Source organism: Ciconia boyciana, chromosome 4, assembly GCF_034638445.1.
Source record: "Ciconia boyciana chromosome 4, ASM3463844v1, whole genome shotgun sequence".
Taxonomy (NCBI): domain Eukaryota; kingdom Metazoa; phylum Chordata; class Aves; order Ciconiiformes; family Ciconiidae; genus Ciconia; species Ciconia boyciana.
In genome coordinates, this window is record NC_132937.1 from 77,797,225 (window position 1) to 77,813,360 (window position 16,136).

Here is a 16,136-nt window from a genome sequence, read left to right on the forward strand (position 1 = left end):
GGCAGAGCAACTAAGGCAGGATGTGAAACAGGACCCTTCCAGAGAGAACAAAACAAAGGAAATGTTTCCCTGCACCTCAGTAACCCAGCTGTGACCATGCCAGAATAGTGCTTCAGCTACAACAGGTGGTTTTATGGCTTCACACAACTTTTTTGCCCTTCCCCATAAAATCACAGAGGCCAAACCATTCCTCAGCCTAAATAATAGATGTGAACAGTCACTGAACAAGCCTGAGGATGCTTTGACTAGTACAAGCACAGAACACCTCTGACTGCATTGCAGCACCTAAGATACACAACAAATAGAAAGATATGGGTCCCTCAAACTCCATTCATTCTTGGAAAAAGAATGGAGCTTTAAATATTTTTCATATACAATGCAGTCTTTGTACACCTTTCCTCTTCTTCTATTCTTTATGCCTTCTTTCACTCTTTGTCTCACCTTTTTCCTTATATTATTCAGAATAATATACAGACTTAGAGGGATGATGAGCACTCAGATCAGTAGAAACTAAACTGTACATGCTTGCCAACTGCCAAAATGTTTTCCTAATCTTTCCTCTGTTTTAATTCACAGTAAATGTGAGCTTTCATGGTAATTTACATTCACTTTCATGTCCACTTAAAGCAAAGCTTTAAAAAAGTGTTATATTCCAAGGACATTTTCAAACTACCGGATTCCCACTAAGGTCAATTAATATTAGACTCCATGTACACAGTCATAATCCTTTCTGCATCAGCCCAGAAAAAGAGTTGCATGCTATTTTAAGGTTATTTTGCCATCTTTTGCTAGAATGTTTAATCAAAACCAACATTCATTAGGAGGGGAAAAAATGAGGAGATTTTTCCCTTACATAGCTACATAGAACATGCTGGCATATAACAACGTGGTAAGCCACACTTGTTTTGGTTTGCTATTTACTTTGATGGTTTATAAAAAGTGTAGAATGCACTTATTTACTCTCACACATTAGTTCAGACAGATATGTAATTGTCCTTCTATATAGTACTGATCTGTATCTACCAAGCTTCAGATAATACACAAATCTAATCAGGCTGCATGTCAGTAGTTGGAAAATGCTAGAGACCACTGCTACAGTGTTACATCAATACCGATATAATAAAGTTGTAAAGTCATATCAATACAAATATAGATTTTTTGCTGAAACCACACAGATTACAGTATACTCAAGAACTCAAATAAATTGTGTTTCAAACTGTCTGAATGAACTCCAATGTCACAATCCCAATGGTCATGTATGCTGCTCTACAAATGTATTGAAATCAAAGTGGAAAAATTGTTTTTACCACATCATAAAATTGTCATTCATTTTTGTCCATTTGACAGTCTTTTTTTCAAGAGAAGTCTACACATCAAATAAGCAAGAAATTTCAAAGTATTCTCAGGGTGCCTTACAGTGGATGGCATAACATGGCTTATTGTCTGCCACAGGTCATACCTAAGTTAAATCAATTTTAATAATTTCCTTACTTACTTACATGAGCAAATCACTCATAAGTGTGAAAAGAAAGGGAAACTTTAAATGCAAGAGTTAGGTCACCACTTTGGAAATGGCATTAATGTATACAGTGACACTTTCAAAGATAAGCAAAATGTACGTTCATCAAACAACAAAACAACGATGTCAAGCAACAGTACATAAAAGGAAAGAATAGGTTTACTTTTCCTCTGACTTCTGGCATGCATAAAACATCAGAGAAAAACCTGTGAAATTCAAAGATACAACGTAAAATCCTTATTAAGAATGGCTGATCTCTTCATAGAATCACTAATGAATCTGAATGTCTACATCATGTAACTAAGCTCTTGATAACTGATTTTCATTTTTCCTATTTCATGAACCAGAATTTACATTGGATTCCATGGTTATTTAATTGGTACCCACAAAATCCCTCTACCCTTGCATTATAGCTCTGTTTTCCCAGTGCAGTCCCAAAGTTCTAAGATCTACTGCTAGTACAAGAACTGAGCTGGTAGAAGATATATTGGTTTTAAAATGGCCAACAAAGAACTACAAAAAGAACCCTACCCTATTCTAAAGTAAATTCAGTAGACCAGTATTATATGAAATATATGGTACATGCCTGAATCTCTAAGGGAGTGTTTTTCAGTGTCTGTTTTAGCCAAAGAAATCTCTAATCTATCATGTATGTATCTTAGGACATATGAGGGAGCACAGAAACGTGCATCCAGGTATAAAATATATTCCAAAATGTTAGGTTGCTAGAGCTGTTCACACAATATATTTACTTGGAGGCAATATGAACATCACTAAAATACACATGGCTACTTGAGGCCTAACACAGAAATGAACTGAATGGTTTTAGTCAGGGTTAGTAAAAGAAAACCACTCAAAATGCAATACTTCCTGCATACTTTTAGAAACAAAAGAAACCAATAGAAATTATTCAGCTCTGTGATTCATACAGCTTGGGTTTATGCAAACCAAATCAAAGATTAGAGCTTCCAAAACTCACAGGGTCAACCTGCAAATTAATGAGCAGTACACTGCTACTTAGTATAATTAAATCTCATGCAAGAAAAAGTAAAAAGAAAAAAGTGAAAGTAAACTTGCTGTAAATGTTTTAATGGGTTCAGTATAAATTGTTTTGCAAGTCAGTAAAGCTAAAATAAAATTTCTAAGCTGTTAAATAACATAAAGAAAACATTAGTATATTTCTCCACCTTTTTGAAATAATCAGCATCTAAGAAACTGAAATGAAGTTGCTGTTACTACAAGAGTGGAAGGGACTTTGGAAATCTAGTTACCATAGAGTTCACTTCTATTTCGGTCTTAAGAAGTAAAACAAAACATAATGTGCTGTTGGTAGGGTGCCAGCGATGTGCAGATAGAGAGTGAGAGATGTTTCAGAAATCCAATGATAAAAAAGATAGCTAAATGGTTACCCCCCCAAGCACTGAAGTGAGCAAGACCAGAAAAGAAATGTTCTGCTGTCACTGATTTGCCAACTAAATATTCCAAGGTGCAGAGGCTTCTCCTGACCCATCACAGACAGATTGTGCAGACTGAAAGAACACACAACATAACTAGTCCTCAGAGCACAGATGGTCTCATTACACTAATGAAAAGCAAAGGTTGTGTTTAAGTGATAATGTAGAATATGGATATGGAATAATAATTTCAAATAAAAACACTGTATTGAGAAACTCCCTTCCTGAAGAAGGGCTAGTGAACTTTAAATAGTTTTGCAGTTCCCAAATTTGTTTGCTGTGAGATTAATCCCCAAAAGATTTTTGTGAAATAGCCAAAAAAACAAACAGTTTCTGCTGCTTTATTACATGTTGTGTGTAGCTTTGTTACAGCTAAGAGTCATAGTTGAGTGTTCTGGCATGCACTGGTCATCTATCTATTGCTTAATCATGCAGAGGATGCTCTTCTTTCTCAAGAGACTCATGATATTCACTGCTTGGGCTGAATAAAAGGTATGGATTAAGACATTAGAACAGAGTGATCTTGGGTATAGTCTCATTTACATTACACTCAGTGAAACACCAGGAAATAATCATCACCATCACAATGATAATGTAGTACATGGGAATCAGGAGCTGCTGCTCCTGCTTTTGGTTTCAGACAAGGGATTTCACACAAAAAGAGAAGGATTGGGCTGAAATATATCCAACAGCCGTTAGTCCATTTTAAGGGCTAAGGAATGCATTAAAATGCTTTTTTCATCAAATCCTTAAGGGCTACTAATAAAATACAGCTGGGAACATTACAAAGGTAATTTTGTGCAGTTTTAATTATATATTCAGTGCTCTGAGTAGCAGATATAATAAGATTTTTTCCCCTTGTTAAATGTATACCTGGGCCCTATTACATTAGAGGAGAAGGTGTAGCACCTCTCTCGTTGGTTCTGAGGAACACTAATGCCTCAATTTTAAAACACTCTTGAGATATCTTCTGGGAAAAAAACTGCTGGAAAAGGAGTAGGTCCAGCAAGGCAACTCATTGTAACATCAATCGAGGTCAAATTCAGTCCCATGAAAAAGAACAGCAGAATCCCAGTGCATCTACCTATGAAGCAGCAGGTTTAGCTAAGCTACAGAAGCATATGCACGTTTCCAGCCTTTAAAAACCTATGCTTTCAGCCACCGTGAACTCCTGCAGCTCTTAATTCATTAGTTTCATCATTAAGAAAAAAAATTGGACCAATCCATCTTTCCTAATATGGGAAAATGGTCCTGCTGTTGGGCCCCATCATCAAGTAGTAATTTTCACAATACAAGTGTGAGAGAAGTCTAATATATTATTGCTGTTTTGTTACTGTAGTATTTGTGGCAAAATTACTTCACTTATCAAAGTGAATGGGAATCACTAGGTGATGCAGGGACATGGGCTGTATCACTATTTTACTTAAATACAGGTACATTATTCTTGTTCATCAGTGTTTCCTGGGATAATGTCTCATTTTGGGTTCTCTGCTCTATCTAGTTTTTTGGAAATTCCTACCAGTAAGGGCATGGAGACGTATCTAGTTGTCCTGAGAAACTACAACAATCTCCAAGGGGTTACAAAGTTTTAACTTATTTTAATACAAGTGGCAGTTACACTAGAGAGGTACAAAGAATGGAGATCTCAGGTTTGCCCTGCATGGATACCAAGGCACAGATATGTCTTGTCTCCGGGTCATATCGACTTGGGGGAATGCTGGAGCAGTGATGGTAATTGTTGCATTCACGTACTGCAAGTACACATTCACCAGTTGTCCCAGGTTCTCTGTGGCAAGCTTTTTTTCCTTTTTCTTTTGTTTTTCAGACAGTAGAGCTAAGCAAAGGAGATCCATAGCATCCTATACTTGAGGTGCAGGATTTCTACAGCAAACTAATATAAACCATAAAAAATAATACGATTCTTTTGCTGGAGTAGATAGGGATCCTGGCAGTGAATGAGAAATTTTAGTGTCCTGTTCTCTGCATAAACACAGAGCAAAACAGAGTCCCTATTCCAAACAGCTTGCAGAAGAGGGCAAGTAGATACCATCAAGCAGATTCAGGAGAGTACAAAGAAACAGATGACAGAAACTTTCTTCAAAACACGTTTTGAATGTTTTAAGAATAGATGTGAAAATTCAGTGACCTGAGTGGCTGCAATCACTCACATGAGTGTCAAAAGACATGGTAATAAAACTAGCAGAATTTTTGTCTTTTTTTTTTAAGATGTGTTCAATTTCTCCTCCACTGCTGGTCCTGTTTCCCCCTCAGACTGGCCTTATACTTCTGATAAAGTGACTATTTCCATTATCATTCTCCTGACAGATTTTCATTATTAGTGGAAAATGGTTGATGATCTCCACCAGTCATAACTGACAAATCTTGTTTTACATTACATGTTTGCATTTGAAAGGGCATACAAATTATGCATGCCTACAGTCTGGATTGTGTGGCAGGTGCTGAAAACCCAATTACTTCACCTGAAACAGCAAAGAGAGCATTATAAAGATCTCTGCATAGTACTACAGGGACCAGAGGGAGTGCACTGGCAGACACAGTGGCCATCCCAACGCTTCCAAGTTTGCCAAGAGTCGTCCTTTTCTCTGTCAACTGGGGCCTTACAGGAGGGAACTTGTAGGAAGGGCCCTGCTTTGGCTTAACCAGAAGGGCCTGCCATTCAGGACTTAGTGTTAGATGATGGAAACTCCCACATTGTCAAATATCATTTGGGAAAAATCACTGTCCAGCCCAGTTTCCCATAGGCCTATCTTAAGGCACAGATCTTTCCCTTTGCATTCTCTTTTTCTGTGACAGTCATAACTTCCTTTGCCAAATGAGTGGAAGTTAAGTTCTTTATATTTAAATGGAGTCTGAGATGGTTAGAGTGAAGGTCAGATAGCCTACCCTCAGCAGAAGTTTCAATTTATTTCATAGTGATGCATACCAGGTCTGACACCTTACTCTATAGCATGGCACTGGCTGCTATCAGAACCAAGTCATGAGAAAGAATGGATGAGTAATTTGACAATTTTTATGTTTCTGCTTACCATAAATATAAAGTTGAAAACTTTCAGCATATTCTTTGTTCCACAAGCCTTCACAGTATTTTTTCTAAGAGCTTCATTCTGTAGTCACTTCCATCATACTGCAGCTTTTCAGTGAATCTATCCTCGTGAGCAGGAGCTTAAAGATTAGACTATGGTGGGGGAGAGCACCATTTTTTTAATTGTGGTGTGCATCACTGTAACTATCAAGCTGCTTTTGGCTTACTATTTACTTTTTGCCTCTTTTTGCTTGTTAGCTTCCTCTCCATCTTTTTTATTTCAAAGATTAAGACAATTTTATTTAGCCTTTTCTTCATCATGTGTTCAATTCAACAATTTTTCTTTCCCTCCCTTTGAATCTTTAATTTGCATCTTTTTTCTGTTTTAATGTTTGATATTTTTCTTTCTTGTATAAAGCTTTTGAGCTGGACAGTTATTTTTAATAAAGTTGCACTAGTGTGACCAATACAAGACATAACACAACTGAGTGTGAGCTATCCTTCAATTAATTTAATGTTTCCTTTTGCTTAATTGAATCTTGACAAGCTCTTTCTTCCCCCACTCTTATAAACACAATACAACTACCAGAATAGCCTATATTTTATTACAACACCTCATAAAAAGCTATACCAAAATATCTGGGTCTATTTGGACTTTGATTTAGATATTTAGTCAGGGGTTTTAGGTCTTTTTACTATAAATGCTACCACAATTTAAAATGTTCTAAATAAATGTTACAGCTATATCAGTGAAACAGCAGGATTTTTGAGAACAAGGAGTATATTTATAGAATTTAATACTTTGCCCTGCATATTGCAAGTCTGTTAAGTTAGAATATCAGTGTTGTTAACGTTCAATCTAGAAAGTACTCCAAAATGCAAAACTAAAATCCATGCAATTGAGACAGGGGAGATAAACAAAATTCAGATGTGCTAGTAACTTAACCTGCACTCTGCAGCTGCCTCTTCTATGCCAGCTAGTGACAGAACACCATCCTCCAGATACCTCTGCTCTTGCCTCCTGTTAGTTCAACTTGCTTGTGATACACTAATTGCCTGGCTACCAAGGACATCCGTTGAGAGAGAATACCCCACATACAGTATGTTTCAGGCCGTGATAGACTTCACTAGCAGGAAGAAAGAAGAGCCTTGAGCTTTGCTTGGACTGCATTATAACTCATAATAAGTGGGAATATGTTTTCATTTCTCCATATCGCACCAGAAACTGTAAAGATGATAACAGATAGGGCAGCACTCTTCATTTTCTTCCATCTAGTCATCGTACTGCTGCCTGAATACAGTCTTTGGATTGCTCAGAGACAAAGAGCATACTTACAAATGCTTCTAAAATCACAAAACACAGACACATCACTCATACTAAAAACACTAGCAGGTATGATATGTTAGACAAGTTGATTTGATCTTTTGGAAATAGTTTAGTATCTAAAATTTTGTATGCCATATATGAAGAAATAGTGCCAGCAGGATATTGAAAACCACTGAGAGCTCTGTAGGAAACATTAGGAAAGAACAGGGCAACTAAATGAATACCCAGGGAAAATAGATACTATAAAATTGGATCCCTGCTGTATCAGCCTTTGTGGATGATATTGCCAATTTGGAAAACAGTAGATTTCGGGGGTTTTGGTAACCAGAAGTTATATGGAATATTGGTTAAGTTTCTATTTTTGCCTTAGAAACTACAACACTTTCAAGTATAATAGAAATAACTCTATCTTCCTAATATCCAACAAAATTGTTGCCTCAAACTGCATTATCTATTTGGATTCACAGTAAAATTGTTGAAAGGTGAAACAGTGCAGAAACCATCTGTCAGATGAGACTGAGGATTAATTGACACAATTTTCTTAATGTATTTTACTTTACACCTCATGTGATAAAACAGTGCATCTGTTACACTTATTTCCTTACAGAATAAAAGTAAGAGAGGATAAAAGCCACACAAATATAAATTAGAAATGAGTTGTATGGGCAAAAATAACTATTGAGTTTTAGTTCTTCCTTTTTTTTATGTTCAACTTAAGGTTCAACCAAGATACTAAATAACATTCCTTGATTGTTGAAAACTTAACTTTGACAAGTTTTTCAGGACTCTTAAGCTGAAATTTCAAAATTTAGAATGCTGAAATCCTTCAAAACTTTATCTTTTTAATCCTGAAGAAAGTCTCTTTGCTAAGGAATTTTTGAAAATGGTAACTGGAGAGAGCTTGCAGTTGGAAAAGTCTCTCTCTACCTGTTTCAAGTTGCTGTAACAAATGAAAATTAGAACTCTTTAAATTACAATGTGAGAAGTTCACAATCTCCTCTCAAATGCTGGCTTCACAGAAAATTACAATTACCTAGAAGGGCTTTTTTTCCTCTATCTTTTTTTAAATGCTTTATTTTATCATGTTATTTAGTAAGCCTGTTGACTAAATAATGTCATATCACTCCCCTGTCTCCTAGGGACTTTTAATTCTAGGGTAGGCAGCCACTTCATTTTGCAGGAGGTTTCTTTTTGGTTTCAGAAATCAGCCGCAGCACACTGATTGATTTGCACTCAAATGTAATTGTTCTGAAAAGCTATGAAACCTTGACTCTCACAAGACACAAACAAAAGCAGTTTCCAAAGCATGCATACCTGACATAAGACAGCCCTGAACTTCAACATGCGTAGTAAAAGAAATATCATTTGCCCAAAATGTAAACAGCTGAGATCTATTTACCAGGGTCAGAAAACCTGGGTGCTAATCAATTTGGATTCATGATGTACAAATAATGAGTTGCACTTAAAACAGCTATGTTGTCAAAACATTGCTCTTTTAATCCCTGATAAATTATGAGGTTTATAAAAGCAGATTTTTGCAGATAATTGAAGATTTATTTAAACATATGTGGAAAGCTGATTAAGTGCAGATCCAGTGCAGCTAAAGTAAACTCCATGTCTGTCATGAGTCTTTGCACTTCACCATTTCATAAATCCACAGCTACTTGTATATGTATTTCTACTGTAATCCAACTTTATTTTATGTCTAGACCTTTCACTTTAAAAAATGGCATACATGAACTCAGTTTTAAGGTCCTTTCAGTGCATCAGATCAGAATGCATTAGGTTTTAAAACAAAACAAATAACTTCCAGATTGGATGACCTGTTTTCACCCCTTTCCACCTGTCTTAAATGGGAAATACAGGAAGAGCTTTCCTTAAGGATATTTACATAGGTCCTTTGTTAGTATGGTTGTGTCTTATTTGAAGCTGAGTGGTATATCTGCTTGATTTTACAAAAAAACAACAATATAAACATCCTATTGCTTCAGTACAAAATCCATTTCCAAGTTAGAAGGAAACACACAAATTTCTGATAATAGATTAACCCATATGTTATTTCCTTTTTTTTATGATGGGTGAGTGTCTTGTAGTTTATTGACAAAGTTTTGTGACATAAGGCCAACGGCAATGACATCCATCTTTAGGCATCTTTCAAAGTACAAGTACACTAAACATAATATTTCTAAATATTTATGATGTTAAATAAAATGAAATTAATAATTAAAACTGTAATTTAATGTTAAGTGGTTTTGGCTGGCTCTCCTCCTTCTGCCTTCCCTTCCACAAGCATATGCAGTCCTTTTTCTCAGAAAGAACGCCATAGATCATATTGTGATACTGTATTTTGTACTTGGAGAAACAGCAGCTGATAGCTAGGCACTGACATGCCTGAAAAGTTGTCCACTGAGCACACCCAGCAGTGTGACTCCAGTCTTACTTAACCGATGTCAGCCAGAGCCATGGGTAGGAATAAATCAAAAGAAGAGAATGAAGAGTCTGTAATTAGCGATGCCCACAAAAACCGTCAGTAAGAATCCTGGCACAGCAAAAGCAATAAAGTGCCAAAGAATGAAAGGATTATCTACAGGGATATCTACAAGATGATGTGCAGTGGCCATTTTAAAAGCAAGTATACTCATTTCATATAACATTTGAGATTTTTCTAAACCAACACGCACAGGGCAAGTTCTACTACCTGTGTTTCCTTACTGCTTCCCAGTTCTGCCTTTGCCAAAAGTCATGTTAATGATTCTTTACTCTTTGCTACCAATAGTTTCCTGATAATGTCAACAAAACAGATATGGACAAATCAACTTCCTAAATCTAATAAAATAAAAAAAACCCCAAACATTATTCTTCCTGTAGCTCTGAAATGAAGAGGCTGACCTCAAACAGTAAAATATTCTATTCTCGGCATCTCTCTCTGTCAAATTTGTGCACTGCCAACTGCAGTTCTCAGTTTGTTGCCTTCACTGCCAGATCAGCATCGTATGAATCTACTATATGCCAACCAATAAAAACAGAATTTATGTGAAGATAAGCAGCCCTGTGTCTGCTTCTGAACAGTAATGACAAAGTTGTGGGTAATATGAAGGTGGCAATTGGCAGACTCAAGCCTTTTGTAATCCTGCATACAAGAAAAAGAAGACGTATTATTACTGAAGTATCTTTGAAGGTACAGAATGCAGGTACTATTCAGTGACCTGGCCAAAAGATCTTCTCATTTTGGATCTCAAATCAGATACAGTAATGCATAGGTAAGGAAACCAAAATAGTCAATTTCTTTCTTGCTGGGGGTTGTTTTTGTTTTCAAAGTAGTTTTACCCAATGAGACATGTTGTTGCATTCAAAAATACAAAGTTGGCTGTACATTGAATACCCTTTTCTTCAGTTTGCAAGACTTTATTTGGAATCCCTAGGAAAAAAAATAAAAGGTTCTAGATCAGTGTAATAAGGTGACCAACCACTACTATTTCAGACAACAGCTGCAGTAACGTCCTCCAGGAATAAAAGTCAGATTGATTCATTGATTGGGAAAACTGTAGTTTCAATCTTTACATGTCCATCATTTTGCTACATTTTGCACCTGCAGGTCTCACCATCAGGATACTTAGAGAGTAAGGGAAAGACCGTAGCTGTGATCCATATTCTCCATAGAATAGTCCAAATAATTTATCATTATGGGGTGATGGAGTTACATCCCATAAACTCTTCAGATCTACAGAAGTCTGCACATATCTTTGCTTATGGGATCATTTCCTGTTCTTGCATTTACATTCATAAACCCAGTCACTTGGGTCCACCATTACCAAAATTTAGGGAACATTTCAAAAAAATACAGAAATACTCACCTAAGTGGAAGTAAGTTAAACATCCTTGATCATGTTTGTACTGCATTTTGATGCTCACTTTCTACAAATATTTAAACTAACAAACTGTCTGACAAAGTGTTGCAAATTAACACTTTTGCATAGTCTCCAAATGCTGCATTGGGTGCAAACCATCACCTCCAGATTGTTCCAAATTTCCAAAACCTGAGCAATACCTACTTTGATTGTCCATTAGTGCCTCCCAGCATTTGGAACAAACACTTACTTAGATTTAATTGAAACCCTAGTGCTTAATGGTCATTCCTCAGTTCCTCTCAGCAGAACTGTCCCAAGGCAGCTGATTCCCCCAAGGTAGAGGGGAAATGCAATCTTGCAGCAGTAGCAGAGCAGCTAATTTCCTGTGAGGAGAGGAGACAGAGCAGTAGGAACTGTTGGGCTGGGCAATGAGGGGTCTGAGTGAAATTTCTGGAAGCTGCTTGCGTTTTCTGTCCTTTTAAGCTCTTTTTTTCCCCTTGGGTTCCTGCTTTTTCACCTCACTAGTGCAGTCCAGTTCTTGCCTTCCTTCTCCAGGTACAAATGAGGATTTTATCATTCTCCCCACACTTACCTATTTTTGCCCCACAAGAAGTAATGCAATTCCTGTGAGATTTGTGTCGCACTTTTTTTAAGTTATAAAATCTTCTTTATCCTAGCATAACTGCATCTGCATTAGGATATCTGCACTGATCTAACCTACTGCTATAGCAAGACTGCCTCTTTCAGACAGGCAGGAAAGCCACAAAATCTGCAGTTATAAAGTACACTTCCTACAATGTGTGAGATTTTGAATAGTGTCCACAGAGTTGTTGTTAGAATGTATTTATATATTCTTGCCTTTGCTAGTTGGGGTGAATTTATTTATTAAGTAGCTAGATAAGCTTCTTACAGGGAATGATATATCGATTATATGATATTAGAGGACATATGGATAGGGTTGCAATGCCTGAAAGAAAATAGGAAGTCTGAAGCACCTCAGAGTTTTCTGAGATGGTAGGATCCCAGATTACCAGCCTCTTCACAGTGATGTTGCTCTCAGACCTTATTGAAAGGCAAAATCAAAGCAACAGCTTCTCCAGTATAGTAAAACTGAGCTTGTTTTCCCCAAATTCAAAAATCGCAACAAGCTTGTTTGATACAGCAGCAAAATTATGCCAGCAGACAAAGGGTGATTGTGCTAAAACAAACCATAAGCTTGTCTCAAATTCTGCCTGTAGTTGGTTAGATTACCTATACCAACTGAAGCTCTCTAAGCCTGACAAATTTTCTACTTTTTACCAAAATTTATTTGTACTGTGCAGAAATTTTTTTTCCAATATATTTACCAAAATGATTTCTGCAAAGTCATGTAGTTTAAGTAGCCAGTTCATTTTTAATTTGAATGCTCAAGTGCTTGGTAGCATGAATTTTTTTTTTCATTTTTGAAAGTAATAAATTCTACTTGCATGATTTTTATTGTATCAGTCTTTCAATGCATCCAAAACTTCTACTAGATAATTTGGAAGTTCTTTTTCACTGCTTAGATGGTCGTTTGGAAGATCTGGGAGGAGGGAGTAGCATCATGCTGACAGTATCTGCTCTTAATGTATCTTCTAGCCACTTCAAAAACAGTTACTTTGATCCTGGCCCATGTGTGATCCAATTTGACAGGTAGAGAGGAAGGATAAAGCACCTGAGAGGATGAGGAAAGATGAATAAGGTTATGCTTTCAGTGACAAATACCCACGTTCTCCCCTTCCTCACCTAGGGTGCCTCTCACTCTGGTTGCAGCTCAGCTGTCCACAGCTCCTCATCTTCTGTGCCCCTCTCTCCAATGAACCCTGTGTAAAGCTCTTAACACTTTTCCTCAGATTTCGGTATTACATTTAAACATTAATTCAACCAGCAAGTAGAAACAGCAGCTCCACGTTTCTACACCAATTTATTTTGGTTTTTGGTGGGGTTGCCACAAATAATTTTTCTTTGATTGACTCCTCTCTCACTTCTTAACTTTTGAATCTCCTCCTGCCACCCAAAGAAATGGACAGGATAGAGGTCCCAAATGTGCACTTGTGCTGTCCTTTCTCCCCATGGGCCAAGGATATCTCAGGTCTGTTCTTGACCCAGTCAGTATCAGGTAGTTTGCTGGACATTTTTATCTCTGTCCTTAACCATGACACAAGCTTTGTGTGTATAATAAATGGAGATTCTTTAAAAAAATATGATCCTATAGATATCAAGCTCAAATATGTCCTCTTCCCTTGTCTTTCCCTTTCCTCATATCCTTGCCTCACCTTCCCTCCTCTTTTCACACTCTGAGTCAGGAAAGACAGCTTTTGAGGGGACATAGTAGCACAGCATTTTTCTGGCAAATTCAGCAGCTGTGACTCCAGTTATTTAATTTTTTTTTTAAAATAAGCCAAATTTTTCATGCCAGCAACAAAACCAGAAGGTCAAATCCTTTGATTTTAAAAAGCACAGTCATATTTGGTAGCATAAAATGTAAATAATCATAAATACTCACATGTGAAGTACAGAGGGGGGATGGATTTCCACAGTGTTTTGTCTCCAATTTACTTGGGTTTATAATTTACATCGGGGTGGAGAGTCTTGGCTAACTGGGACTCCTGAGATTTTGTGAAAATAAACACATGAAAAAACCAGGAAATCACAGATATAATTGTGACTTAGACATTTCCAAAAATGGTACTTCACAGAACAAGAGATTTCACTTTCTAATAGAAAGCTAGATCATGAGTGCATTATGGTTTCTCAGTCAGGATATGTCTATGTAACAAATTGCAGTGCCAGGCAAGGTCACTCATGTTAGCTCTAAGGATGCTAGCTGGAAGCTGGCAGCAGGCTGGCTGCATTAGCTGGGGTTTGTGGGGGCTAACAAGCTGCTCCCAGGGGCAGGCTCTACATGCCAAGGCAGGGCACCGCACTAACGCGAGGCCATGGCTCCCAGACACCCAGTGAGTTCATTCGGGATATTACTGTGGGGCACTGTACTACGCTACATTGACATGTCCAAGTGGTTCTGCTATTTGGTCTCCTTACGCTTTGGAGGGGAAATAAAACATGAAAGGCAGACATCCGGCACAGTGAACTATAATGTGCTGGACACTCTCTTGACCAACCCAGTCCCACACTCCAGTCCACCTGCACAGTGTGACAGAGGCACAATTAAAAGGGCACAAGTGCACCAACTACCGCAGGGCTATCAGCATTTTACACTTACAGCACACTATAAAGATTTGGTTATATGCATTTGTACAAATAAAATAATCCAGTAATTAAAAAATCATGCTTGAATCTTTACTGTCTTTTCTTCACAGAGAAGTCATTTGATTACAAGCATTAATTAAAAATACACGTATTTTCAAATATATTCAAGGCATTACAATCCTCTGCTATGTTATAAAGAAAAAAAGAAAAATATACAGGTCCAGTCTTCCTTGCACTTACATAAGTAGTGCTGACACATTAATCCTTTCATTCAGAGATAAATGAATAAGGGAGACTACAAAATTTTTAGGGAGCTATTCACCCAACAGAAAAAACAATAGAAAAGGAGATACTAAAAGGTAAAATATACTTGATAGACAGGAAGCGTTCATCAATGTGTCAGCTATGACACAGCTATTCTGTTACACTAAATTACATTTTTAAGACTTTGAAGAGTCATCAGAATTTTGAATACCTTCATTTGAAAATAAAATTGGCATTTTTTACTTCATTTTTGTCTTTTGTTAAATCAGTATTTTTTTCTTATAGGAGATACCAACTTTTAATCCATAATTTACAGCTGATATACACATAAAAAGAAATTCAAATATACCTTTATAAGTCACCAGCAGTATACTGTGTGGACTTAAGAAGTACTTTTACTCATCTTGACTCACATAGATAAGTATCTTCCCCTGTGGCAAATTAACTTTTAAAATCTCACATTTGCAGCTAATCCCTGACTGTATGACGGGGAAAAAAGGAAGCATGGATTAAGAAAACATAGAAAAATCATTATTCAGATGTACCTGCACCTCTAGATTATTTCCAGTTTCAATGCAGAACCCCAAATCATCGAAGTTTCACTGGAAGAAGTCATGAACCTATGTGAACCTTGGTTAAAAACTGACCTGAATTTGGAATAAAATAATAAACCAAGTGAGTTTTATGAACATTTATGAACTTTTATGAACATTTCAGAGACCTGGAGTTCTTATCTAACTTTTCTGCTGGTGTGAAGCTGTGTCATTCATAAGCAACTAGGACTATGATACAGTCCAGATAAATGTCTTACTGAGGCACATTTCTGTTAGTTAGTCAATGAAAGTGCTTTATAATAAAAATAAACTTGCTCAGGTAAAAGTGGTTGGGGACTCTTAGCTGGCATCTTTTGGCAGTGCTCAGAAAGCAGCAAGCATGCCTTCCCATAACATTATCTTCACCATTTTATTTGCATTACAGTCATGTCTATAAGTGCTTCCTGGAAGCTGCTGTAGTCTAAATAAAGATCTAAGGTTTCACTTTTGTTATTTCTGCTGCTAATGCACCGAATTAAAAAAAAAAAACAAATATACTTAAAGAAATTATGTTAGAAGTAGCAAACAATGCCAGCATCAAGTTACTTTTCCCAAAAATGTATTTCATTTTTTAACCACAGGCAGACCAAACACAAAACATTACATGAGGACAATTCAGTGCCAAGGGGAGAGAAGGGTGCTGTAAATCACAGCCGGGTGCTCTCTTGCATACATCTGTCTCTAGTCCTGATCCGTCAATGTGGAGAGACCTTCACTGGAGTCCAGAGGCACTTTGCCACCTCACTCTACTTAAGGCTTGCTGGGAAGCCCATGACAGCAGGAAATTCTACACAAGATATTGAGAACTATAGCCCAATATGTTGAGTTTCCCTGCTATCTTACAGAATTATTTTTAAACA